This window comes from Panulirus ornatus, unplaced genomic scaffold, assembly GCF_036320965.1.
Source record: "Panulirus ornatus isolate Po-2019 unplaced genomic scaffold, ASM3632096v1 CTG_5993_pilon, whole genome shotgun sequence".
NCBI lineage: Eukaryota > Metazoa > Arthropoda > Malacostraca > Decapoda > Palinuridae > Panulirus > Panulirus ornatus.
The window spans coordinates 8,282-31,941 of NW_027265014.1; the positions used below are offsets into that span (position 1 = coordinate 8,282).

General features: G+C 46.4%; 2 long non-coding RNA genes across 5 annotated transcripts; both read right to left on the minus strand.

Moving 5' to 3' along the window:
• Positions 1 to 241: 241 nt before the first annotated feature.
• LOC139748524 (uncharacterized) lies at positions 242 to 11,661 on the minus strand. Its single transcript, XR_011712713.1, has 3 exons — positions 11,524 to 11,661; positions 9,395 to 9,553; positions 242 to 459 (listed from the first exon to the last, which is right to left on the minus strand). It is a non-coding gene; the product is annotated as an uncharacterized lncRNA (long non-coding RNA).
• A 1,460-nt stretch (positions 11,662 to 13,121) lies between these two features.
• Positions 13,122 to 17,322, minus strand: LOC139748523 (uncharacterized). Of its 4 annotated transcripts, none has more exons than XR_011712709.1 (3): positions 17,153 to 17,322; positions 14,003 to 14,257; positions 13,122 to 13,831 (listed from the first exon to the last, which is right to left on the minus strand). It is a non-coding gene; the product is annotated as an uncharacterized lncRNA (long non-coding RNA). The 4 variants fall into 4 exon arrangements; XR_011712711.1 differs by having other exon boundaries at positions 17,226 to 17,314; XR_011712712.1 differs by lacking the exon at positions 17,153 to 17,322 and adding an exon at positions 16,964 to 16,980.
• Positions 17,323 to 23,660: the final 6,338 nt, after the last annotated feature.

Consider the following 23,660-nt stretch of genomic DNA (forward strand, 5'->3'; position numbering starts at 1 on the left):
GCCACATACCGTCATGTCAATCATTTATGTCGATGGTTCACGCCTCGACTCGACGAAGGCTTACCCCCCTGTGAAACTTACACGTGAAGGAGGTACCACCCTCTGACTCGACGAAGGTTTACCCCACTATCAAGCTTACAAGTGAAGGAGGTACCACCCTCCTTGACTCGACGAAGGTTTACCCCACTATCAAACTTACACGTGAAGGAGGTACCACCCTCCTTGACTCGACGAAGGTTTACCCCCTATCAAACTTACACGTGGAAGGAGGTACCATCCTCCTTGAGGCAAGACACTTGAGTGCTGTTATGACGGCTTCCTCTCTCCTTCTTGCGAGGTCAGCGGGCGACTAAGGGTGACGTGGTCCTCGACTAAGGGTGACGTGGTCCTCGACTGAGGGTGACGTGGTCCTCGACAGTGGTCCGAAGATCATATCCAACCCGTTGTTTGACTGGAAGTCTGGAAATGAATTGTGTCTTAATTTCCATTTCAGCTTGAATACATTAAGGCATATTTTTCTATTAAGCTGACTTACGACATGTTGTATATAACATCTACCAGTGTGCAAGATAGATGTAAGGTCATGGGTACATTATAGGCTAATCTATTATCATCCATCTTTAAATATATGCTAAAAATAGGTGACAACTGCGAGGACAAAAACCTCTCACTAACAATGTTATCCTTACAATTCTTGATCTGTGAAACGTTAGGGTAAACAAGATGCAATTGTATGTTATCATTTACCAGTAAAAGGAGCTTCAAAAACTAGTCTCTTATTGTTTGTATACTGCAAATACAAAAGGTAGGTAGTTATTATTCCCACTTTGAGCTAAACTGGTAATTAGGGAAAACAACCATATAACTGTAATAACCTATTTGGCGGAGTCAGACGTTTCATAAGACTGTGAACAATTAAAAGCTGTTGCCTGAACGAATCGTAATATTAACCAAAGTTTCAGACGAAGTACTTTAATCTACATTTTTCTTGCTGTAGGAACTACAGAGTTGTCCACACTTCCACCATGTTCACCTACAGTTGACCAGTCATTCACCAGTGGTTACAGCCAATGGTCTCCCATGACTCATTAACCTGGCTATAAATAAAACCTCTTTTTTATGGAGCAATCAACTCCAAGTGGAGACCACGAAGCCGGCAGACTACGTATGTTGTTTGTTGGTATTTACGGCCATCGACCTTTGAGGAAGGTCATTAGGACCTGTAATCCTATCTAGTATGTGATTTAAGTCACACCTAAATACCTATTTTAATAAAAAATAGAAAAAGATAGAGAAATTATAATCATATGATAAAGATGAACTGTAATTAGATATAATGGGAAAAAAAGATTTTGTGGGTATTGAGCCAACGTGGCAGCAAACAGCCCAGTCGGCACAGCAGCCACAGTTGCAGTTTACCCAAGAGTGCGAAGTAATAGGACAGACGAAAGATAGTCCTCCACCACGTCATGCACATAGATGAGGATTATTCATTTGGAGGACCGCCAGCTCAACCCCATGGCGCAGCTGCCCCGGAAAATAACCACCACGTCCCCTCAAGGCCGACCGTTTAATGTGTCGACATGTCCACCTACCATGCGACCAGCCCAAGTAGTAGGAGGAGCCTCACACCAAAGCCAAACCCTCCACAGAGAACCACCAACGAACCACCTTACGTCATCTGGATCAATTCTGTTTCTCTGAGAACGACCATCAATTTGTCAATATTACTCGAGTTGCCCCAGAGTACACTGACAATGTTAAATCAGATTTTTTCTTGTACTAATCTAGTAAGTATATCTGGCTATGACGAGGATAAATCAATTGCCGAGATATTGCCAGTCCGGTGATCTACACGAGTTCCACTATCATCGTTCAGAAGAGTGAGGTTGGCATTGATTATATAATCAACCATTTGTTCCTCCCTGGCGTCTGCCCGGATACTTCCCCACTGATAATGATGAATATTGAAGTCCCCTAAAACTACTTTACGGTTAGGTATTGATTAACAAGCCAATTTGACTCATCATTATCAAGTGCGTTTGAACTGGAGCAATATATCCAACATATGGCCAGGTATGTACCATTAAATTTCATTCTACATGCGCCAACGTCTAGGTTAGGTTTTAAAGTCACTCGCGTATGAGGCAAATTCTGGTGTACATAGATAGCTACCCCACGATTCTCGTCTCTTCTATACGAGTGTTAACTATCTACAACAGAACAATCTTCGGCTGTGCCGTTTAGAAGTGTCTCTTGTAAACAAATCACGGCTGGCCTATACAGTGCAAGCAACATTTGTAGTTGTGCTTGCTTTTGCCTAAGGCCTATACACTACAATTCCAATGTATTATACTGAACGTGTTGGCATATGAGTTATTTAACCGACCAGGTTTCTTAGCCCGTTTATGTCGAGACTTGGGCGAGTCCCGAGGCGACCATACATGGTCCCTAGATGTGGATTATCTGGCATCCACTAAGTTTATGTCCTCCAACGAAGAAGACCTGTGAACCACAGGCCTCCTAGTTGGAGATACCGGAACAATGACGACACGTAATTTTATTCCAAGTTTAGTCATGGTTTGAATATGAGTTAGTTTTGTTCTTTTACCTTCCTGTAGGACGGAATGAGGATGTGGTATTGGCATAGGATTTGTTCTGGACTGTGGTTGGAGGATTAGGTGTAGGTGTAGGGTTGAATGGAGCTGGATATTTGGAACTGACGATCGGGGTGTCACAAGGAGTGTGTCGAGATTGTTCGCATAACCGGATTACATTTCAAAGCAGAAGCGTAGGATTCATTATGTTTAGAGGTTTCACGAGACTCCTTAACCCTACTCCTACCCTCATCATAAGAGACGTTATTTTGTGTCTTGACTGCACAGACAGCCTTCTCAAACTGGAACCGGGGACAGGCCCGGTCCCAACTTGGGTGGTTGCCATCGCAGTTAACACACAACATCCTATTAGCCATACAATCCTCAGCGGTATGACCCTACTTAGCACACTTCCCTCCCACATTTGGCAGAAAGAGTGCAACGCTTTAAGAGGCGGCCAAATTCCTGGCATTTAAAGCAACGTAAGGGATTCGGAATGAACTTGACATCACATGTAACCAATAGAGATATTGTCCGGTAGCCGAGCTCTCCCGCAGGTTAGGTTAATCAGGGGAGTTCTACGCCGTTGGCCATTGATAACTTTGGTGATGAGCCAGGCAGCGATAACGTCCTCGTTTGTTAGTTCCTTCACAATGTCGTCCTCTGACATATCCATGACATCAGTGCAGTGGATGACTCCCCTGCATGAATTCATGGCAACGGGTATCGAGACCACGTCATGAATATGGAACTTCAACGTAAGTAGTTCCGCCACCGGTTTCGTCGACTAACCAGTTTCCTGATCGTTTCAACATGCCAAGACCATCCATCAAAAACCCTCCTGATTAGGAATGGATTGAAGAAGGCAAGAGTCGTTGCTGTGGTCGTATGGGCCAACACAAATTCAGCGTTTCTTCTTTTTCATGGATGGTCCGTCACCACTACCCCCTACGGGGGCATTGGATGGCTGACCTAGGTCCATCCTAAAGGAGCCTAACCTCAAAATCTGGAATGCCAAACCACCCCAGTGGAAAAAAAAACTAACTATCCCGAAAAAGAAAAAGATCTGGCAATTGTTTTATGCAGAAAAGTTTCAAGGCGGAGCCGGTCACACGAAAGCCAAGCGGAGTTCTCCTGCGGACACCCGTCAATGAAAGATCGATTTTGCATAGAACAACCTTATAAAAGATATTGATGAACAATAACTTTCAAAAAAAACCTTGAAAACTAAGTAAGGGTAGTGACAACGCAGGGAGGAATAGCTACAACCTACCTCTGAAAGAAGGGCCACAGCTCCGTACAGGTCAGTAGCTTGTACGAGACTGTGGTCGGAACAGGTACGACTGCACATTGCCCTGCGCAATGTCACTGCGCATGTAGTTATGGCTACCACAGCTAGGGAGCAGTGGTGGCTTGCCTGACTGGCGTTTCTCAGTATGTTTATCCTGATCCCAGCCCTGAACATACGGACAAATAGCAAAATATTGCATTTAATTTTTAAAAATCACTTCCTTTGTAAACACTACACCGAGTGAAAAACACCTCTATAAAGACTACAGTTAAAAAACGAACGTACATGGCCACCGGAAGCAGCACTTCACATATAATCAACATTAGTAAACATAAATCAAATTTAGATATATGTAAATAATCCGAAGAAAGTAGTGAAGGGTAACTGAAGATAGAAAGGCTGAAAGTAGAGAGCTAATCATGGCATTCTAAACGAAACCAAAATGGCATCCTAGGTAAGAGCTGTGTAATCCTTCCTACGTACTGATACGCGGAATAAAAGCTCATGGAAGTCCCACTTGTCAAGGAAAAATACACAGAAACATTGCCATAGTGCTAAGCAAAGTCTGACTTGCCGAAAAGATGAGTAGACGCTACGACATCAGGCAACACAGACTTGAAATACAGAGCGTAAGAACACGTCCTCCCTGGCCAGCCGACCCTTGCCTAACTCAACGCGATCCAGTAGACGAGCTGCCACTCCCTTGCCAACCGACCCTTGCCTACCTCAACTCGATCCAGTAGACGAGCTGCCACACCCTGGCCAGCCGACCCTAGCCTACCTCAACGCGATGCACTAGACTAGCTGCCACTCCCAGGCCAGCCGACCCTAGACTACCTCACCGCGATCCAGTAGAGAAGCTGCCACTCCCTGGCCAGCCGACCCTTGCCTACCTCACTGCGATCCAGTAGACGAGCTGTCGCTCCCTGGCCAACCGATCCTTACCTACCTGAAAGCGATCCAGTAGACAAGCTACCGCTCCCTGGCCAGCCAACCCTAGCCTACCTAAACGCGATCCAGTAGACGAGGTGCCACACCCTGCCCCGCCAACCCTAGCCTACCTCAACGCGATCCAGTAGACAAGCTGCCACTCCCTGGCCAGCCGACCCTTGCCTACCTCACCGCGATCCAGTAGACGAGCTGCCACTCCCTGGCCAGCCGACACTAGCCTACCTCACCATAACTCAGTAAAGTAGCCACAACTCTCATCGCCCATTTCTGGGCCACCTCACCGTGATCCTGTATACTAGCCACCGCTTCGCGGCTGACCGAAGCTACCTTACGTCGCCATGATCCAGTACAGAAGCCACCACTCACCCGCTTATTCTAGCCTACCTCACTGTGACCCAGTGCAGTAGCTGCCCGCAAAGCCGACCAGTGCAGTAGCTGCCCGCAAAGCCGACCAGTGCAGTAGCTGCCCGCAAAGCCGACCACAGCCTATGAAAATCTTACCTAACATCCCCAGAAGTAAATGATCATAATGGAAATATACCATTATTTTTGTGGTCTGCTGGTGTGAGAACGCATGAAGTGGCCACGTATAAGCATTATTTGGCAGTGGGGCGAACTCTTACAGCCGATTTATAATTTCTTTCCCTGGAAACATGAAGCTTCAAAAGGACTCGGTGGCCTGTTACTGTTTGTATGTTGGGAATCTCAAAGGAAAAAAAAAAGTTTTTCTAATGAGCTAAACCGCCAATTTACCAAAACCATGTTAACTGTAATAATGTGAATGGCGGGTTACACATTCCGGGATGAATAATCATAAGCCGTCATCTGACTGAATAGTAATATACTTCGAAGTGTCTGTCTACAGAGTTCTTAGGTTTTCTACATTTTCTAGCTGTGCTAATTATACTAAGTACACCTAACTCTGGTTCACCACTCACTCTACATTGGTTACAACCATTAATCTCCAAATGTTACTCATACCTGGCTAGAAATAAGACCTTCGTTTATGCAAACATCATTCCACTCCGAGCCGGGAGCACGATGCCAGCTGGCAGCTACCGAGCCGGCGACCTGACGCCTGTGGCCACATATCCTCATCTTTCCACCACCACAAGACTTATGTCAGCAAATTGGGTTTTACCCTGAGTATCTCAGTGACCAGTACCTTACCTCTTCTCTAGTCTCCTGAAGTCTCCTCCACCACTACACTTCCCGGAACCCTCAACGCGATATTGTCACTCACCACAACAACCCAGGAAATGAACGTATGAACCAGAAACATAGTAATCTTCGGTTTCGGAATGACCGCGCTCGTGTGGCATCTCGAAGCAGAAGCGGGGCTTTATTGTATGGCAAGGCGTTGTCTCAATCCAATGAAATGACTTGCATGGCCTTTTATCGTTTTGTAACATTCATTTTTGACTATACACTTACTAATATTCCATGTACTCGTGCTACATGCGTGTGTTACTAAAAGTTTATGTAGGAAAATTTCTTTTGCTCTATAATAAAGTATATATTTTGAATGTCAGTCCGTCCAAGTCAGAGTCAATGTAACAATTCGGATTCAGACGTCGTCCACGTTTATGATATATTCCGACTCTTCTGACGTCAGTCAATTTCTAAACAATGTTTTACTTGTTTGTTTTTTTACGGTAAACCACGACTGAGACGAAATTTGTCCTCGACGATGGAAATATATATTTATCGCGATTATAGATAGTACATCTCCGAGGACGGCCATAGCCAGGACTACCAACCTATATCACCATTTACCACACTCACCATAGAAAATGGAATTTCGCCGATGGTTTCCAATGACCCCATATGTATTTATAGTACTTCCCTAACGTGTAATAATAAATGGACACAGCATCAACAGAAGTGTGTCAACAGACCGGACTAAAACATGAGCTCGGCCTGCTTTTAATGTGGTATTTCCTAAAACAACCTTTGTCGACGGGAATTTCCAAGACACGTATGCGAACTGTTGTGGTCGATTTATTTTTCATACGATGTCCGAGGCAGCAGGGGCACCTGAATGTCCTAATCAAGGCATCTTGTTAACGAGTATATATATATATATATGTACGTACGTCTTGACGTACGACAGTGCACTACGACGGCTTGTTGTCTGAGAAACGTAAGGTATTCCTTCCCTGTTAAACAAGAACGACTGTACCATCAGAGCCGCTTTTTCCAATGATGTCTCACCAGCTGACATACGTCAGCATCTCACAGCCTGGCGCGTATTGGTCCGTTTCCTGCTGACACAGGACGTCAGCGCACTCCAAGACTGACAATGAAGCCCGACACATGCCGGCGATTCACTCCCTGACAGTAGGGTGTCAGCCACCACCACCCCCTGCAGTGGCTGTCTCCTAGGGAGACTACGGCAACTCGCTCCCTAACACATAACCTACCGACTAATACCTTAAGCTCATATCACTCCCTAAAAGCTAAATATAATCGCCAGTCATGTACCAAAAACATATAATTCCCAAAGTGAAGCCTATTTTGATGACCTGTGGAGCTCGATAGAACTGCCAAATATCGTTTGGCATTGTTCAACATAAACTCAGTAAGGCTTTACTTTAATTACCTGTGTAGCCCTCAACAGCAAAATGAAATTTTCTGGCGAAGCCAGAGTAAAGTCACCAACGTGCAGCTTTTCTTTGGTGACCCATGTAGCACGCACAAGTGTTAGCCAGAGGAAATTTCCTCAAGTAAAACTTTAATTCGACGACTCACATATGTGTCCCACAAAACCTATATAAAACCGTCTACCGTTAGCCTAAATAAAAGACTGAATGTAAAGCTTTACTTTGACGACCCATAAACCATGAAGTGGAAAATAGTCGTCTGGCATTATCTATAACAAATGTCCTAAAGGGACGCTTTAGTTTGGCGTCGTTGGTTCATTCCTCGACAATCTACTTCGACTAATTCGTTTATACATACATTGCGGCTTCCTGCCTTACACACTACAAATGTGAAAAGAAAGCGTTACTCACTCTCGACAGGCGTCGGTGGCTCAGTTTGTGATACACGTCGGTAGCTTACTTCAACATACGTTACTTCGACGAACTCAAAAACTTTGCTCACTCTCCAACAGTCATCGATGAGCTTCGTCTCTTACACACGCGTGTCGGTAGCTCACTTCATGGCAAACCAAATTCGATCCTCTCTCTCTGACACGCAACGGTATGGCTTCTTACCTGACACACTAAAAACACTGCTCACTCCCTGATAGACGTCGGTGGCATCGTCTCTGATACACATCGGTAGCTCACTCCCAGATACACTACATGGCCTAACTCCGTTACGATTACTTCCTGCCTGACACACACGCTTCACAGGCAAAAACACGTCGGTGGTTTTGTCTGTAACATACGTGGGTAGTTCACACCATGACACAATACATGACTAACTCCCTGATGCAGAAGGCTAGCTTCCTACCTCACATTACTACAGTGGCGACAAAACAAAACCGCTGCTCACTTCCCCAACAAACTCCCGTGGCAAAGAATGGCTGCTCACAGTGACAGATTCTCTGGCTCTTTCTCTAGCACATGTTGGCACCTCACTCTAGGACACACTGTTCCCACTAACTCCCTGGTACACAAGGGCGGCTTCCTATCTGACGGTGGAGGAACGCTACTCACTCCCTGACAGAAGTCAGTGGTTTCGATTTGACCACACGTCGTGGGCTCATGCCCTGATGTACGATAGTTTACCACGGCGGTCTGTTGTTCTCTGGCAAACGACGAGAGGTTCTCTTTCCCCCCCCCCCCTCAACAATGACAAACAACAACGCCCGACTCGTCCTCTAAAATCAAAGCCGTTCAATTTCAAATGACGATCTCACCAACTGACATGCGTCTGCACCTCATATCCTGGCGCGTTGGCACGTCCCATCCTGATACACGGCGGCGGATCACTGCAAGACAGACGAAGACGCATGACATAACGAGCGAGTCATTCGCTAACACGCAACAGTCTTACTGCATCGCGCCGGGTTTGATGTCTCTCTCTCTCCCTCCCTCCCTAGGGTGCTACGGCAACTCACTCTCCGACACAAGATCATGGTCTCCCGGCTAACAATACCATGAGAGCATAGCGCTCCCTGAGGAACCAAATGCTCCCAATCGTGACACAAGTCACAGGGAGGGTCCCAGTCTGTCACATACCGTCATGTCAATCATTTATGTCAGTGGTTGACGCCTCGACTCGACGAAGGTTTACCCCCCTATGAAACTTACACGTGAAGGAGGTACCACCCTCCTTGACTCGACGAAGGTTTACCCCCTATCAAACGTACACGTGAAGGAGGTACCACCCTCCTTGACTCGACGAAGGTTTACCCCTAATCAAACTCACACGTGAAGGAGGTACCACTCTCCTTGACTCGACGAAGGTTTACCCCTAATCAAACTCACACGTGAAGGAGGTACCACTCTCCTCGACTCGATGAAGATTTATCCCCTATCAAACTCGCACGTGGAGGTACCACCCTCCTTGACTCGACGAAGGTTTACCCCACTATCAAACTTACACGTGGAGGAGGTACCAAACTCCTTGAGGCAAGACACTTGAGTGCTCTAATGACGGCTTCCTCCCTCCCTCTTGCGACGTCAGCAGGCGACTGAGGGTGACGTGATCCTCGACGGTGGTCGGAGTGTCATCATATCCTACCCGTTGTTTGACTGGAATTCTGGAAATGAACGGTGTCTTAATTTTCCTTTCAGCTTGAACACATTAAGGCATATTTTTCTATTGATAATAAGTTAAATTAAGAAATATTATATGTAACATCTACCAATGTTTGTGTGTGGGTCATGATAGATCTGAAATCATGGGTACATTATAGTTTAATCTATTATCATCCTTAAATATATGCTTCAAATTGGTGGCAACTGCGAGGACAAAAGCCTCTCGCTAGCAATGTTATCCTTACAATTCTTGATCTGTGAAACGATTGGGTAAAGAAGATGCAATTGTATGTCATCATTTACCAGTAAAAGGAGCTTCAAAAGCTGGTCTCTTATTGTTTGTATACTGCAAATACAAAAGGTAGGTAGTCATTATTCCAATGTTGAGCTCTACTGCTAATTAAGGCAAACAACCATATAACTGTAATAACCTATTTGGAGGGGTCAGACGTTCCAAAAGACTGTAAGCAATTAAAAACTGTTGCCTGAACGAATCGTAACATAAACCAAAGTTCCAGACGAATTACTTTACTCTACATCTTTCTTGCAGTAGGAACTACAGATTTGGCCACACTTCCACCATGTTCACCTATAGTTGACCAGTCATTCACCAGTGGTTACAGCCAATGGTCTCCCATGACTCATTAACCTGGCTATAAATAAAACCTCTTTTTCATGGAGCAATCAACTTTGGTGATGAGCCAGGCAGCGATAACGTCCTCGTTTGCTAGTTCCTTCACAATGTCGTCCTCTGACATATCCATGACATCAGTTCAGTAGATGACTCCCCTGCATGAATTCATGGCTATGGGTATCGAGACCACGTCATGAATATGGAACTTCGTCAACTTAAGTAGCTCCGCTACCTGTTTCGTCGACTTATCAAATCACCACTAACCAGTTTCCTGATCGTTTCAACATGTCCAAACCTACCATCAATGACGTTTCTGATTAGGAAGAGACTGAGGGAAGCAAGAGTCGTTGCTCTGGTCGTATGGGCCAACACAAAATCAGCGTTTCTTCTTTTTTATGGAAGCGTCCGTTACCACTACCCCCTACTGGGGCAGTGGATGGCTTACCTATGTCCATCCTAAAGGGGCCTAACCTCAAAATCTGGAATGCCAAACCATCCCAGATAGTGAAAAAAAAAACTACCTATCCCGAAAAAAGAAAGATCGGGCAATTGTTTTATGCAGAAAAGTTTCAAGGCGGAGCCGGTCGCACAAAGGCCAAGCGGAGTTCTCTTGCGGACAACCGTCAATGAAAGATCGATTTTGCATAGAACAACCTTATAAAAGATATTGATGAACAATAACTTTCAAAAAACCTTCAAAACTAAGCAAGGGTAGCGACAACACAGGGAGGAATAGCTACAACCTAGCTCTGAAAGACCGGGAACAGCTCCGTACAGGTCAGTAGCTGGTACGAGACTGTGGTCGGAACAGCTTCGACTGCACATTGCCCTGCGCAATGTCACTGCGCATATATTTATGGCTACTACCTCTAGGGAGCAGTGGTGGCTTGCCTGACTGGCGTTTCTCTGTATGCTTATCCTGATCCCAGCCCGGAGCATACGGACAAATAGCAGAATATTGCATTAATCTTTAAAAATCACTTTCTTTATAAACACTGCACCGAGTGAAAAACACCTCTATAAAGACTAGAGTTAAAACACGAACGTACAAGGCTACCGGAAGCAGCACTTCACATATAATTAACACTAGTAAATATACATCAAATTTAGATATTTGTAAATAATCCGAAGAAAGCAGTGAAGGGTAACTGAAGATAGAAAGGCTGAAAGTAGAAGGTTGATCATGGCATTCTAAACGAACCCAAAATGGCATCCTAGCTAGTAGCTGTGTAATCCTTCCTACGTATTGATACGCGGAATAAAAGCTCATGGAAGCCCCACTTGTCAAGGAAAAATGCACAGAAACATTGTCATAGTGGTAAGCAAAGTCTGACTTACCGAAAAGACGAGTAGACGCTACGACATCAGGCAACACAGACTTTAAATACAGAGCGTAAGAACACGTCCGTCTTGGGAGACGATACAAATAAGACTGAAAATGGCGGCCGAGCTCAGCGATAAACACATACAAAGAAGCGCAACTTAAAGACTTTGACATACTGATTTTTGTGATGCTGGCAGTAACGCCATCTGGAGGTCGATTAAGAACTATTAGAAAACGGGAAATATGCACCTTAACTACCAAAGAAAACGGGAAACCTAAAGGTAATTGTAAGCTACTCAAATCTGCCATAATTTCTGCAAGGAATAAAGTCCTTTGTTCTACTTATATGTGGTATAAATTTTATGTTTTGCTTTAGCAATGGGGAAAACTTAATATAAACTTGACGTTTTGTTAAATGACATAGAATTTTCTTCATGGCTGAAGAACATACTTTTCTTTTTTCGTTTTCCTTTCTTGAATTTGTACTGGTGATTTATTGTAATTTAGATTTCCCTAATACTCTTACATTTCACCTCATTCTTAAATATTGTGATAAAAGGAAACAATTGATCGTGTGATATTCATTTAGTGCAAAGCAGTATTGATTAGTATATATCAGAACACATTTTGTTCTCACCTTATGATAGACTGTATGTACATGCATATTTTGAATTGCTGAAAACGTATGGAAAACTTCTTGTATGAGAAATACATACTGTTTATATAATAAGAGATGTAGTAAAGTATTTAGTAATCTTTGTATATTTCCTATAAAATATTCTTTTGTATCTCTGAAAAATGTTCAAGATTCTGTATTTCTTTTCTGTTATTACCCTTATTCCACTGAGAATTTGTATGCTTCTCACTGTTGGGAGCACATAGATCTATCATTGTATCTACATTTTTTCTCAGCAAAATTTCATAAACATTGGCACACAGTATCCCTCTTATAATCACTGTTTCAACATTATACCGAAATATTTGCTTCCAATTCTTTCGTATAACTTTTTAGTTTTTGGTACGGTAAGAGCAATGCTTATCTATAGATATCTGCGGTACATGTATACAACTATACATAGTGTCATTATCCTCGGTGGATGAAAGGAATTATATCTATACCATCAACTTCTACGATGGTGTAGTGACATTCATCCTCATTCATCATCCTAACCATTAAAATGTACCTCAGACATTTCAGTTAGAGAGGGTGTAATATCTATCAAGCAGAAGGTAGGAGAAGGCTGCAAGTGGTTAATGCAAACCACTGAACCAAGTGCTGCTGTTGTACGGTTTAGTATATGAGCAGCAAGGTGTATACTTAACTGAACACTAATGATATTATGGAAATAGGTTACAATTATGCCACACGATTTCCCCATTATGATATTCACTTGGATAATCCTATCACTATGGATTTGTCCGTCTCGTAAGCAGGACATGGATACACTCCATCATTCGTCAGCAGTAAAATTGGTCGATACTCAAATCATTGATTTCTTTCTCTTTACTGACGATTCTTCGATCGTGTCACACTGGTGCGTTGCTATGTGTTGGTGGAAGGTTTTGCCTTTAATACAGCTTAAAAACAATAGACATAAAATCAAACAAAAGATCAAATATCTTATTTTAATCGTTATCACTCGATCATAAATTAATACAGCTGGAGAGACAAACAAAAATGTTGGTAGCTGCCATTTAATTCACAACTGGGCAAGAACAACCCTCCATAACGTGAATAAATCACATACACATATTTTCCTCTACATATCGTATAAGTACACATTGTTCTCTGCTTATTATTGACACTAATGTATACTAAACAATAATAAACTTATCAATTTCTAGAGACAAATAAAACCCAACTTTTAGGTACAATTCAATACCCTGTCCAGCCTGCAGAGTTCCCGAAGGGCGTGGACGTGTTTCAGTAGTTGATGGCTACACTTCTCGTCTCCTGGTGGCAAGGTGTAAGCCATTTCTGCCCAAATATGTTCAATGACAATCACGTCCACTTATTTGCTGGTATAGTCCAGGAGCTGTAGGGTGTCTTGTTCCTAGCTACCAGCGTTCAACAACACGAGCAATGTGGACGGGGAACCTGTCGCTAATAGAAATGACATGCCCGGCAGGGAGAGGTAAACCCCACGCCCGAAGAGACGGCAAGAAACGTTCCTTCAGCAGTTACTGCTACAGTCGTTGTAGTAAAGCGACCTCCAATGTGGAAAACGTCACCCAGGCAATGTAATATCACTTTCCTCTAGATGCAGTAGGTAAAGTGACATGTACGGGCCTCCTCGCTCGTGTTGGCTCGGTCATTTGTGCCTGTGGAACATTGTATGATTTTAACGTTTATTGTACTGGTTCGGCAGGATTTATATCATTTGTGTTGTATAAACAGTATATCATTAACATTTGGGTATCCGCATGAATTTTTTATTACCATAAATACGACGTTCTAAATCTTTGAACAGCAACAAATCATTAACTTCCTGCCTGGTACAGTTCCTCCTCCAGCAGTGAACCTTGCCATGAGAGTTGGAGACACACACATCACCTCCGTGAACACTGCTTCAGACCAGAATCTGAGTTTCGCTCGGGATGTGTGCTGTTCCCTCAGGCGTTCATTCTTCGCTGGAGTTCTGTGGTGTGTTCCTTTGTCGTGCAATATTCGCCTGTCGCTCAACGGGGAGACGTCTTATGCCCATCACGTTCGCTGGAGGGAGGTCACCTTTGCAGCTCCTGTTCTCTCTGCCAAACAATAAAACACAACCAGGTTCACAGGGAATGGATACAATCGGTTGCCTAAATTGAACATTTCAATTTCAATTATCAAGTTTAGATAGTTATAAGCCTAATTTCACAACTTTTACATACTCTACATAATATCTTTAGTATGAAATTGTGGTTACAGTAATGATGATAATATTTCCATTTATATTGCCTACTTCATTGTTATCAAGGTTTAGCCATACTCAAATATAGTCACCCGAAGTATTTGGCTGCTAATAAACTCTGATGCAGGGACCTCATTCTCTATGCAGCCTTCATTATTGCTGCCATTTCCCCCACTCCTTTTCACAGACACTCATAACTTCTATTAAGTTGTTAAGGTTACTGCTCTCCACCACCCGTATGGACAAAACATTATCAAGGAGAGTGATCATGCGACCTCTGAGCACCAACCTCTAGTCACTCCGGTTCACCTTAGCCTACCTCATCGCGCGATCCAGTAGACAAGCTGCCGCTATTTGGCCAGCCTACCCTTGCCTACCTCAACGCGATCCAGTAGAAGAGCTGCCACTCCCTGGCCAGCCGACCTGAGCCTTCCTCACCGCGATCCAGTAGACAAGTTGCCGCTCCCTGGCCAGCCGACCCTTGCCTACCTCACCGCGATCCAGTAGACGAGCTGCCACTCCCTGGCCAGCCGACAAGCTGCCGCTCCCTGGCCAGCCGAACCTAGCCTACCTCACCGCGATCCAGTAGACAAGCTGCCGCTCCCAGGCCAGCCGACCCTTGCCTACCTCAACGCGATCTAGTAGACAAGCTGCCGCTCCATGGCCATCCGACCCTAGCCTACCTCAACGCGATCCAGTGGACGAGATGCCACTCCCTGGCCAGCCGACCCTAGCCTACCTCAACGCAATCCAGTAGACAAGCTACGGCTCCCTAGCCAGCAGACCTTTGCCTACCTCAAATCGATACAGTAGACGAGCTGCCACACCCTAGCCAGCCGACCGTAGCATACCTCAACACCATCCAATAGACGAGCTGCCACTCCCTGTCCAGCCGAACCTAGACTACCTCACCGTGATCCAGTATAGAAGCTCCCACTCCCTGGCCAGCCGACCCTTGCCTAACTCATCGCGATCCAGTAGACGAGCTGCCAATCCATGGCCAGCCGACTATTGCCTACCTCAGCGCGATCCAGTAGACGAGCTACCACTCCCTGGCCAGCCGACCCTAGCCTACCTCACCACGATCCAGTAGACCAAGTGCCACACCATGGCCAGCAGACCCTTGCCTACCTCACCGCGATACAGTAGACGAGCTGCCACTCCCTGTCCAGCAGACTTTAGCTTACCTCACCGCGATCCAGTTGACAAGCTGCCGCTCCCTGGCTAGCCGACCCTTGCCTACCTCACCGCGATCCGGTAGACGAGCTGCCACACCCTGGCCAACCGACCCTAGCCTACCTGAATGCGATCCAGTAGATAAGCTGCAACTCCCTGGCCAGACGACCCTAACCTACCTCACCGTGATCCAGTAGACAAGCTGCCGTACACTGGCCAGCCGACCCTAGCCTACCTCACCGCGATCCAGTAAACAAGCTGCCGCTCCCTGGCCAGCCGACACTTGCCTTCCTCAACGCAATCCAGTCGACAAGCTGCCGCTCCCTGGCCAGCCGACCCTTGCCTACATCAACGTGATCTAGTAAACGAGCTGCCGCTCCCTGGCCAGCCGACCGTAGCCTACCTCACCGCGATTCAGTAGAGAAGCTGCTGCTCCCTGGCCAGCCGACCCTATCCTACCTCAAGGCAATCCAGTCGACAAGATACCGCTCCCTGGCCAGCCGACCCTAGCCTATCTCAACGCGATCCAGTAGACGAGCTGCCACTCCCTGGCCAGCCGACCCTAGCCTACCTCAATGCGGTTCAGTAGATAAGCTGCCACTCCCCGGCCAGCCGACACTTGCCTACCTCACCGCGATCCAGTAGACGAGTTGCCACTCCCCGGCCAGCCGACACTAGCCTACCTCACCTTAAATTAGTAAAGTAGCCACAACTCTTATCGCCCATTTCTGGGCCACCTCACCGTCATCCAGTATACTAGCCATCGCTTCACGGCTGACCGAAGCTACCCTACGTCACCATGATCCATTACAGAAGCCACCACTCACCAACTTATTCTAGCCTACCTCACTGTGACTCAGTGCAGTAGCTCCCCGCAAAGCCGACCACACCCTATGAAAATCTTACCTAACATCCCCAGAAGTATATGATCATAATGGAAATATACCATTATTTTTGTGGTCTGCTGCTGTGATAACGCATGAAGTGGCCACCTATAAGGGATATTTGGCAGTGGAGCGAACTCTTACAACAGATTTCTAATTTCTTTCCCTGGAAACATGAAGCTTCAAAAGGACCCGGTGGTCTGTTACTGTTTGTATGTTGGACATCCAAAAGAAAAAAAAAGTTTTTCAAATGAGCTAAACCGCCAATTTACCAAAACCATGTTAAGTCTAATAATGTGAATGGCGGGTTACATATTCCGGGATGAATAATCATAAGCTGTCATCTGAGTGAATAGCAATATACTTCGAAGTGTCGGTCTACAGAGTTCATAGGTTTTCTACATTTTTTAGCTGTGCTAATTAAACTAAGTACACCTAACTCTAGTTCACCACTCACTCTACATTGGTTACAACCATTAATCTCCAAATGTTACTCATACCTGGCTAGAAATAAGACCTTTGTTTATGCAAACATCATTCAACTCCGAGCCGGGAGCACGAAGCCAGCTGGCAGCAACCGAGCCGGCGACCTGACACCTGTGGCCACATATCCTCACCTTTCCACCACCACAAGACTTGTGTCAGCAAATTGGGTTTTACCCCGAGTATCTCAGTGACCAGTACCTTACCTCTTCTCTAGTCTCCTGAATTCTCCTCCACCACTACACTTCCCGGAACCCTCAACGCGATATTGTCACTCACCACAACAACCCAGGAAATGAACGTATGAACCAGAAACATAGTAATCTTCGGTATCTGAATGACCGAGCTCCTCCGCCATCTCGAAGCAGAAGCGGGGCTTTATTGTATGGCAAGGCGTTGTCTCAATCCAATGAAATGACTTGCATGGCCTTTTATCGTTTTGTAACATTCATTTTTGACTATACACTTACTAATATTCCATGTACTCGTGCTACATGCGTGTGTTACAAAAGTTTATGTAGGAAAATTTCTTTTGCTCTATAATAAAGTATATATTTTGAATGTCAGTCCGTCCAAGTCAGAGTCAATGTAACAATTCGGATTCAGACGTCGTCCACACTTATGATATATTCCGACTCTTCTGACGTCAATCAATTTCTAAACAATGTTTTACTTGTCTTGTTACGGTAAACCACGACTGAGACAAAATGTGATCTTAAGAATAAATTTTGTCCTCGACGATGGAAATATATTTTTATCGCGATTATAGATAGTATATCTCCGGGGACGGCCATTGCCAGGACTACCAACCTATATCACCATTTACCACACTCACCATAGAAAATGGAATTTCGCCGATGGTTTCCAATGACCCCATATGTATTTATAGTACTTCCCTAACATGTGATAATAAGTGGACACAGCATCAACAGAAGTGTGTCAACAGACCAGACTAAAACATGAGCAATATGCTCGTCCTGCTTTTAATGTGGTATTTCCCAAAACAACCTTTGTCGACGGGAATTTCCAAGACACGTATGCGAACTGTTGTGGTCGATTTATTTTTCATACGATGTCCGAGGCAGCAGTGGCACCTGAATGCCCTAATTAAGGCATCTTGTTAACGAGTATATATATATATATATATATATATATATATATATATATATATATATATATATATATATATATATATACACACACACTTTCACACAACAAAAAACTATCGCGCAGAGGGGGTCTAAAGACGTCTGTAATGATCACTGACATACCTGTTGTACCATGCCGGTAGGGTTGGTATACGTGCCTGGAAGCCATATGTTTCCAGAGTCCTATGCTAGACCCATGTAAGTTACGTGCCACAAGAACGGCATTATATAATTAACAAGAAAATTACATCATATAAGGCAGTACGAGCCCCTACTTTTGAATTGGTGTGTTCAATATAGCTGTGAGACACACATAGCTATATGCGGCAACCCCCGCATGTGGTAGCTGCAGCATACCTCAATGTGATGCGAGGTAAACACAATAGCTTCATATTGTATAGGTGCAATTTGGGAAGAATATGTTTTACTATTGATATTGTATTATTCTATAGCACATCTGGGTTCGTGGCAGTACATAAAGGTTATCTTACACCGCCATTTCGTGTCCATGCAGGAAATGTAATGAGACATGCAATATATTTTTGAAACAATGAAACAGCGCGGGTATAGTTCACTGCGAGCCCATGTCGAAAGGTTGTTTTTGTGGTATAGCTGTGAGACACACACAGCTATATCCGGCAACCCCCGCATTTGGTAGCTGTAGCATACCTCAATGTGATGCGAGGTAAACACAATAGCTTCATATTGTATAGGTGTAATTTGGAAAGAATATGTTTTACTATTGATATTGTATTATTTTATAGCACTTCTGGGTTCGTGGCAGTCCATAAAGGTTATCTTACACCGCCATTTCGTGTCCATGCAGGAAATGTAAGGAGACATGCGATATACTTTTGAAACAATGAAACAGCTCGGGTATAGTTCACTGCAATCCAAGGTCGAAATGTTGTTTTTGTGGTATATCTAATTTTATCATGGAGACCTCGCAAGCGACACATGAAGCTATTCTACAGCTTCATAATGAAGGCTAGAGTGACTCTGAAATTAGGAGACGTCTTGGTATTCACCGGTCAACCGTAGCACGATGGATTCGCCGACAGGCAGAGTTGGGCAACACAGACAACAGGCATCGGCGTGGGCGCCCACGCTGCACAAACCCGGAAGATGATCAGGTAATGATGTTGCATATATAGGTATACTGGACCACTTGATCTATGTAAACAACCATATCACATGTTATATTTGCAATATGTCATCCTTTCCCTAGGCCATAGCAGCTGTCATTGCTGCTGCCCCCTTCACGCCCGCTAGCAACATTCGGGATACTCTTGGTCTGCAGTGCACCACTCAAACTGTCCGAAACAGACATCACTCTGATGGGCTACGTGGTCACATACCAGCAACAAAACCTGTGTTAAGTGAGGCAAACATGGAGAGCAGGGTGGAGTATGCGTTGGAGTATGCGGACAAGCCACATCAGTTTTGGGAGAACGTCATCTTTTGTGATGAAAAAACCTTCTGCAGCGATATCAAGTAGACAAGCTGCCACTCCCTGGCCAGCCGATCCTAGCCTACCTCACCGCGATCCAGTAGAGAAGCTGCCGCTCCCTGGCCAGGTGACCTTAGCCTACCTCACCGAGATCCAGTAGACAAGCTGCCGATCCCTGGCCAGCCGACCCTAGCCGACCTTACCGCGATCTAGTAGACAAGCTGCCGCTCCCTGGCCAGCCGACCTTACCCTACCTCACCGATTTCCAGTAGACAAGCTGCCGCTCAGTGGCCAGCCGACCCTAGCCTACCTCACCGCGATCCAGTAGACAAGCTGCCGCTCCCTGGCCAGGCGACCCTTGCCTACCTCAATGCGATCCATTAGACGAGCTGCCACTCCCTGGCCAGCCGACCCTAGCCTACCTCACCGCGATCCAGTAGACAAGCTGCCGCTGCCTGGCCAGCTGACCTTAGCCTACCTCACCGAGATCCAGTAGACAAGCTGCCGCTCCCTGGCCAGCCGACCCTAGCCTACCTCACCGCGATCCAGTAGACAAGCTGCCGCTCCCTGGCCAGGCGACCCTTGCCTACCTCAATGCGATCCATTAGAGGAGCTGCCACTCCCTGGCCAGGAGACCCTAGCCTACCTCACCGCGATCCAGCAGACAAGCTGCCGCTGCCTGGCCAGCTGACCTTAGCCTACCTCACCGAGATCCAGTAGACAAGCTGCCGCTCCCTGGCCAGCCGACCCTAGCCTACCTTACCGCGATCTAGTAGACAAGCTGCCGCTCCCTAGCCAGCCGACCTTACCATACCTCACCGAAATCCAGTAGACAAGCTGCCGCTCCCTGGCCAGCCGACCCTTGCTACCTCAACTCGATCCAGTAGACGAGCTGCCACTCCCTGCCCAGCCGACAAGCTGCCGCTCCCTGGCCAGCCGACCCTACCCTACCTCACCGCGATCCAGTAGACAAGCTGCCGCCCCCTGGCCAGGCGACCCTTACCTACCTCACAGCGATCCATTAGACAAGCTGCCGCTCCCTGGCCAGCCGACCCTAGCCTACATCAATATATTCTAATAGATGAGCTGCCACTCACTGGCCAGCCGACCCCAGCCTACATCAATATAATCCAGTAGACGAGCTGCCACTCCCTGGCAGCCGACCCTAGCCTACCTCAACGCAATCCAGTAGACAAGCTGCCACTCCCTGGCCAGCCGACTCTAGTCTACCTCAATATAATCCAGTAGACGAGCTGCCACTCCCCGGCCAGCCGACCCTTGTCTACCTCACCGCGATCCAGTAGACAAGCTGGCGCTCCCTGGCCAGCCGACCCTAGCCTACCTCACTGCGATCCAGTAGACAAGCTGCCGCTCCCTGGCCAGCCGACCCTTGCCTACCTCACCGCGATCTAGTAGCGAAGCCGCCGCTCCCTGGCCAGCTGACCTTAGCCTACATCACCGAGATCCAGTAGACAAGCTGCCGATCCCTGGCCAGCCGACACTAGCCTACCTTCCGCGATCTAGTAGACAAGCTGCCGCTCCCTGGCCAGCCGACCTTACAATACCTCACCAAGATCCAGTAGACAAGCTGCCGCTCCCTGGCCAGCCGACCCTTGCCTACCTCAACTCGATCCAGTAGACGAGCTGCCACTCCCTGCCCAGCCGACAAGCTGCCGCTCCCTGGCCAGCCGACCCTAGCCTACCTCACCGCGATCCAGTAGACAAGCTGCCGCTCCCTGGCCAGGCGACCCTTGCCTACCTCAATGCGATCCATTAGACGAGCTGCCGCTCCCTGGCCAGCCGACCCTAGCCTACTCTAATGCGATCGCCATCACTGGCCAGCCGACCCACCTACCTCAATATATAGTAAGGCTGCCACTCCCTGCAGCGACCCTAGCCTACCTCACCCCGATCCAGTAGACAAGCTGCCGCTGCCCTGGCCAGCGACCTAGCTACCTCACCGAAATCCAGTAGACAAGCTGCCGCTCCCTGGCCAGCCGACCCTTAGCCTACCTCACCGCGATCCAGTAGACAAGCTGGCCGCTCCCTGGCCAGCCGACCCTATGCCATACCTCCCTGAGCGATCCATAGACAAGCTGCCGCTCCCTGGCCAGCCGACCCTTAGCCTACCTCACCGCGATCCAGTAGCAAGCTGCCGCTCCCTGGCCAGCTGACCTAGCCTACCTCACCGAGATCCAGTAGACAAGCTGCCGCTCCCTGGCCAGCCGACCCTAGCCTACCTTCCGCGATCCAGTAGACAAGCTGCCGCTCCCTGGCCAGCCGACCTTACAATACCTCACCGAGATCCAGTAGACAAGCTGCCGCTCCCTGGCCAGCCGACCCTTGCCTACCTCAACTCGATCCAGTAGACGAGCTGCCACTCCCTGCCCAGCCGACAAGCTGCCGCTCCCTGGCCAGCCGACCCTATCCTACCTCAAGGCAATCCAGTCGACAAGATACCGCTCCCTGGCCAGCCGACCCTAGCCTATCTCAACGCGATCCAGTAGACGAGCTGCCACTCCCTGGCCAGCCGACCCTAGCCTACCTCAATGCGGTTCAGTAGATAAGCTGCCACTCCCCGGCCAGCCGACACTTGCCTACCTCACCGCGATCCAGTAGACGAGTTGCCACTCCCCGGCCAGCCGACACTAGCCTACCTCACCTTAAATTAGTAAAGTAGCCACAACTCTTATCGCCCATTTCTGGGCCACCTCACCGTCATCCAGTATACTAGCCATCGCTTCACGGCTGACCGAAGCTACCCTACGTCACCATGATCCATTACAGAAGCCACCACTCACCAACTTATTCTAGCCTACCTCACTATGACTCAGTGCAGTAGCTCCCCGCAAAGCCGACCACAGCCCTATGAAAATCTTACCTAACATCCCCAGAAGTATATGATCATAATGGAAATATACCATTATTTTTGTGGTCTGCTGCTGTGATAACGCATGAAGTGGCCACCTATAAGGGATATTTGGCAGTGGAGCGAACTCTTACAACAGATTTCTAATTTCTTTCCCTGGAAACATGAAGCTTCAAAAGGACCCGGTGGTCTGTTACTGTTTGTATGTTGGACATCCAAAAGAAAAAAAAAGTTTTTCAAATGAGCTAAACCGCCAATTTACCAAAACCATGTTAAGTCTAATAATGTGAATGGCGGGTTACATATTCCGGGATGAATAATCATAAGCTGTCATCTGAGTGAATAGCAATATACTTCGAAGTGTCGGTCTACAGAGTTCATAGGTTTTCTACATTTTTTAGCTGTGCTAATTAAACTAAGTACACCTAACTCTAGTTCACCACTCACTCTACATTGGTTACAACCATTAATCTCCAAATGTTACTCATACCTGGCTAGAAATAAGACCTTTGTTTATGCAAACATCATTCAACTCCGAGCCGGGAGCACGAAGCCAGCTGGCAGCTACCGAGCCGGCGACCTGACACCTGTGGCCACATATCCTCACCTTTCCACCACCACAAGACTTGTGTCAGCAAATTGGGTTTTACCCCGAGTATCTCAGTGACCAGTACCTTACCTCTTCTCTAGTCTCCTGAATTCTCCTCCACCACTACACTTCCCGGAACCCTCAACGCGATATTGTCACTCACCACAATAACCCAGGAAATGAACGTATGAACCAGAAACATAGTAATCTTCGGTTTCTGAATGACCGAGCTCCTCCGCCATCTCGAAGCAGAAGCGGGGCTTTATTGTATGGCAAGGCGTTGTCTCAATCCAATGAAATGACTTGCATGGCCTTTTATCGTTTTGTAACATTCATTTTTGACTATACACTTACTAATATTCCATGTACTCGTGCTACATGCGTGTGTTACAAAAGTTTATGTAGGAAAATTTCTTTTGCTCTATAATAAAGTATATATTTTGAATGTCAGTCCGTCCAAGTCAGAGTCAATGTAACAATTCGGATTCAGACGTCGTCCACACTTATGATATATTCCGACTCTTCTGACGTCAATCAATTTCTAAACAATGTTTTACTTGTCTTGTTACGGTAAACCACGACTGAGACAAAATGTGATCTTAAGAATAAATTTTGTCCTCGACGATGGAAATATATTTTTATCGCGATTATAGATAGT